At 39.1% G+C, this 5,413-nt stretch overlaps 1 long non-coding RNA gene across 1 annotated transcript; it reads left to right on the forward strand.

Annotated features, from left to right (window-relative positions):
• Positions 1-302: 302 nt before the first annotated feature.
• Positions 303-5,152, forward strand: LOC127596427 (uncharacterized). Its single transcript, XR_007961455.1, has 7 exons — positions 303-683; positions 1,644-1,736; positions 1,835-1,936; positions 2,042-2,116; positions 2,984-3,097; positions 3,167-3,244; positions 4,951-5,152. It is a non-coding gene; the product is annotated as an uncharacterized LOC127596427 (long non-coding RNA).
• The last annotated feature ends 261 nt before the right edge of the window (positions 5,153-5,413 follow it).

Raw genomic sequence — 5,413 nt, forward strand, 5'->3', positions numbered from 1 at the left:
TTGATTTGCATGAAGCTAAGGCCCTCAAGGCAAAATGTAAATCAAAACAAAAAGGTATGAAATCGAAAGGAACAGAGAAGTTAAATGATGGCCAAAAAAGGAACTACCACCAATCTTCGTGGATGTGACACGTGCCTCAGAAAATACGCACAAGAGAGCAAGGCCAAAAACCCAGAACTGTTGAGGTAAACAAAATTAAGGAAGCATGTTGCTACCTTATGTCAGCTTCTCGACCTGAATAATCAGGAACTCGAGCAAGTTGCTCGTTTTATGGGACACGACATTAGAGTCCCATTGTGAGTTTTATCGGCAGACCGATAAAACTTTCCAAGTGGCCAAGATTGCCAAACTACTGTTTGCGATGGAACGTGGGACAGAGTCGCTGAAGGGAAAGAGTCTGCAAACCCTGGACTCTGTTATCACTGGTATGTAAATTAATATATTTTTAAAGTCATCCCCTTCCATTTATTCTTTTCTCCCTCTGTCTTTGTTTCCACGACAGTGTGCATGTCTTTATCGGCATATTTTCTTTTACCTTCATATTTTAGTGTAAAATTTTGTTTTCTGATTTCTGACTGTGAATATTTCAAAAGGAAGAGCACATGCAGCCACCTCAACCAAAGATCTGAAAGGTGGCAAAAAGAGAAGACCAGATCCAGGGAGACGACAGGAAGCTCAAGATGGTATGTAATAAAAATAACATTAGTAGTCATAGCAGGAAGAGGGATGCCAATATATGCTCTAGAGTTTATGCTTGAAATTAATATAGAAACCTTGAATCATTTCAAATTAATCACATTCAAACATTAGACCTAGTTTTGACCAAATGACCTACTTCTAAGTTACAACAATTTTTAGTTAGACACCAATTGATCCCAGTTGCCTCTGCCTCTGGCACCTTTAACCAGAACCTTTTTTTCAATGATAACAATAAGCAGACAAAAGCACACACATATGTATGTCGAGTTATTTGGGGGAATGTTGCAGCAACTTGACAGGCAGCTCCCTCTCACTATCCTCACACGTGTGCTGTTCTGACACACATCTGTCTTGTGGATTAAAAGTAACAAACAATGATCAAAGACAGAACTTTTAATCAAAAAGGGAGTTAGTGATAACATGCGATCGATACCGTTCTAATACCGTTAAACTACAACTGATTAAAGCTGGTTAGCATGTCGACCTCACAGTGCAAAGGTGCAGGGTTCAATTCCGGTCCCAGTCTTCCTATGTGGCGTTTGCTTATTTTTCCCACCACATACCTGCGTGGGCTTACTCCAAGTACTTCGGTTTCCTCCCACATTCCCATAACATGCATGGCCGATTGAACACTCTAAATTGTCCCCAGGTGCGAGTTTGAGATGGTTGTCTCTGTGTGCCCTGCAATTGGCTGGCAACTTGTTCAGGGTGTCCCCCGCTGACCTCCCAAAGACAGCTGGGATAGGCTCCAGCATGCCCTGCGACTCTTGTGAAGATAAAGCGGATTGGAAAATGGATGGATGTTTAGTAATTCCTTTACCTTGAAGGCTCTCATTTTCTCTGTGTCCAGACCATTTGCATAAATGAGAAAACCCTTTCATTCTCGGAGCAAGAGTGAATGTCTTCCATCCATATTTACATGGTGTAAATGTCATCTTTCAGAGAATGAGAAGTGCCACATTCAGCTGTAGCAACGAGATCTGATGATGAAGATGATGGAGGCGGTAACAGTACCAACTTGGACACTGAAAACACAGGTGATGCTTTCAGTTTGACTTGGACCATCTGTCACTGCACCATTGCTATGTTTCTGAGATGTAAGGAATTTCATTTGAGTACATCATCTTGCTACAAGGCACCTACAAAAGGCCACCGAAGATGCAGTCAATTAAAGAAAGAAATTATGCTGATGACGCTGATGACGAAATGAGTGATGTTTCTGGCAGTGAATATGGCGGTAATGTTTTTTTGTCCGACTTGAATCCTCTTTTGCTGTATTATTGGCATATTTCTGAGATGCATGTGGAAAGAACTTTGATTCTATCAAAACATTATTTTATAGATGGAGGGGTGTGCCATAAGACAGTTAAGAAGACTGTCAAGAAAAAAAAGACAATGTTGGGAAGACATGGATTGGGTGAGTCTCTAACATTAGCACAAGTGACATGTTACAGACCTGGCATTAGTAAGATTTTTTTTCTTACTCTAAGTCAGGGGTGTCAAACTCATTTCACTCTGTCAAACTCAGGCCACATTGGCCTCGGTAGATGTTAAGTGGGCCGAGCCATTAAAATTATACCGTACTCTGCTATAAAGAAGCACAAGAACATTCGGAAATGTAGAAATTTAATGAACATATCTTTTTACAAAACATTTCATGAAGCACCTTAGATTTCCTTAGACAAATGTGCGATTGACTTTTATCATTCACATATATGCATCGCAACTGATTGTACAAGGGCACTAAACAAGTAATTGGTGTTGAAAAATACAGTGATGCACTTTTAGATTAAAGGAGATTTGTGAAGAAAGGAATTTTTAAGCCTTGTGCATATAAATTATAAATGTAATCCCTGCCTATACCTTACAAACTAAAGAGAGTGCCATTAAATGTTTAAAGAACAATTAATTCAAATGTCCTTGATAGCATCTGCTGTTTTGGGTCCGTCCGTCTCAGTGACAGACTTAGACTGCTGTTGTCTTCTTCTCAAAACAATGTGTCTTTCTACTCTGATCAAAACGGTGTGTCCCCTAGCGGATACTCCATGAATTGCATGTTATTCAAAATTTTCGTTCCATGTCTTTTCTGCATTTTTTTCACTTTTAAATGATCCTGCGGGCCTGATCAAACCTGCTTGTCGGACGGTAACCGCCCGCCGGCCGTATGTTTGACACCCCCGCTCCAAGTCCTGATTGTTTTTTGTACATTCCAATATATCAGGAATTACAAATGTGTATCATCAAAGCATATTCACCCAAAGTATATTATTATTATTATTTACAGTCTATGACGCATCTTTCACACATGGCCAAGAACAACCATCAACATCAGGGAGCGCCACCAAACGAAAGAGGATTGCAACACTTACACATGACGACGATGATGTTGAAGACAGCGGTGAGTCAGTGCATCGTCAACACAACTCAAAGTTTCATTACCATTATACTAACATGCCAACTTTCTTAGATGAAGAGGACAAAAAGACTGGACACAGATCTCTTGGGAAGAAGAAGACAGCAGTTCGAAAAGAACATAGTGAAGTTGGTAAGATGAATTTCTGTTGGATAGATCCGTATAACAATTTAAGAAACTCAAACAGCACAAGTCACTGTGACTTGCAGATGGAAAGACGAGTCGTTGAAGTGGTCTCCTCAGTTGTAAAATTGTCTTCAATTTCTATTGTATAGCAATTTCTCTTACAGGGTTATGATATAATTTGGTTACAGTTACACACTGATTGTAATTGAATCCAATTAAAAAAAAAATCTGACCAAAGAGAGATACAGTCGAACCTCTCGACAACAAAATCATGTTTGCAGCCAGAAATATTCACATTCACACCATCACTGAGCAGGAACTGATCCCACACAAGTCATGCGAGTATACCACTACACCACAGGTGTCAAAGTCAAGGCCCAGGGGCCGGATTTGGCCTGCCACATCATTTTATGTGGCCTGCAAAAGCAAATAAAGCATGTCGAATTCCATGAGGCTTGCTAAAGTCTGAACCAAAATCTCAAAATGTCATATGAAGTCCACAAGAACAATCATTATGTTTTACTTCTGATTTTAAAAGTAGTTATCCATCAATATGTTATGAGTGGTGTATGTAATGTGGAGGTGATTAAATATGTATATGGTCTCCCAAAATTCATAATGGCCCTCCAAGGGAAACCATGACTACAATGTGGCCTGTGCCAAAAATGAGTTGGTCACTCCTGCAATACACCATCAGCAACCAGAAGTTACATATTTGGTATCTGACATTTGAATGGATTGTAAAATAATGCATTTCACTGCAAACAAGGAAAACTGGTAATGCATACCGTATTAGATAATATTCACCACATATGTTGCTCTGAAATCGGCACAGTGGTTCAGGCTTTGATTGTAGCTTCGAAACATGAATGCCAACAGTGCCGCTGGATTACCATTTATCGCGGCCTCTGTGTGTCATGGATTTTTTCAAACATATTCATTAAAAAAAAGTGAAAATGCTGCAAAAGGTCCTCAAGAGGCAGTGAAAATAATCAAAACAACAGCGAGTCACATAGAGCAACATATACAGGACTGTGTTTACTGTATTTCGTTATTTATACACTAACCTAACCTAACTTATACATGTTTAAATATATTGGTATATAGCATTAAGTACTGTTAATTACTACAAACATGCATGTATACCAGTACATTTGGCCTTATAAATATTTATACTCATACACATGTTCATATACCTATATGGAGGGTGGGGGGGTTTTGCTACTTAGCGGATCACTGTACTTGCAAAGACTGTTTTTTTCTGTACGTTCTTCACAATAGAAGGCTTCAGAAATAGAAAACAAAAGTTGGCATGCTGGAGCCTATCCTAGCCGTCATTGGGCTGTAGTCAGAGTACACCCTTTAGTGGTTGCCACCCAATTGGGGGGCCCACATAGATAAACAAGACATTAAAGGCCGAGACTAGGCAAAAAAACCCACATTAATTTTAAGGATATTGAAAATTATTAAATAATGTAAAGAGCATAACACTCATGAATCATGCCTTGAGGGAAATTGCTGCTGAGGTGTTTTTAAGTCAACAAAGTTGCTTTAAACTAGATGCCTAAAACATGTTTTGAATCAATGCATTTTTGATAGTTTTTATTCTGGTCCTGTTATCAGTCAAGGCAGCGTTCAGATTTTAATACAACTTCAAGAATGTCTGTTTATATTCAACTAAACCACTAATAACCCTCTTTTTTTCCCTCCAGAATTGGAAACTAAAAAAAGGAAGAGACCCGGACTCCAAAGGAAAGAGCAGCAATTGCTCGACACCTTTCAAAATTTGTAGCATTAAAGAAAGTTCCAAGGAAAGATGACTGCGTTAAGTGTCGTAGTCAAGCATCGCCAGACCTTGAAGACCGCACATGGAGAGATATTCCACAATGAAATTATTAAAAGATATGTAATTGGGAAAAAAGCATGAAGATGAAAGATAGAGAGAGGGAGAGACATAGGGGGGAGATAAATGAAGGGAGAGAGGGAATGGGATGAGAGAGAGGGGAGAAAAGGATAAGAGTTTGAAAGCACAGTTATTTGGTAGGGTATATGTGGGTTCATGTGTCAGGTTGTGGCGCAGCAAGTTTTTTTAGTGTGCGTTTTGAAGGTTGAAGTTTTTCAGGTGTTCTTGTAAGTTTTGAATAAGAGTACTTTTGTTTGTCAAAAATAAATCAT

Source organism: Hippocampus zosterae, chromosome 2 (genome assembly GCF_025434085.1).
Source record: "Hippocampus zosterae strain Florida chromosome 2, ASM2543408v3, whole genome shotgun sequence".
In the NCBI taxonomy this organism is placed as follows: domain Eukaryota; kingdom Metazoa; phylum Chordata; class Actinopteri; order Syngnathiformes; family Syngnathidae; genus Hippocampus; species Hippocampus zosterae.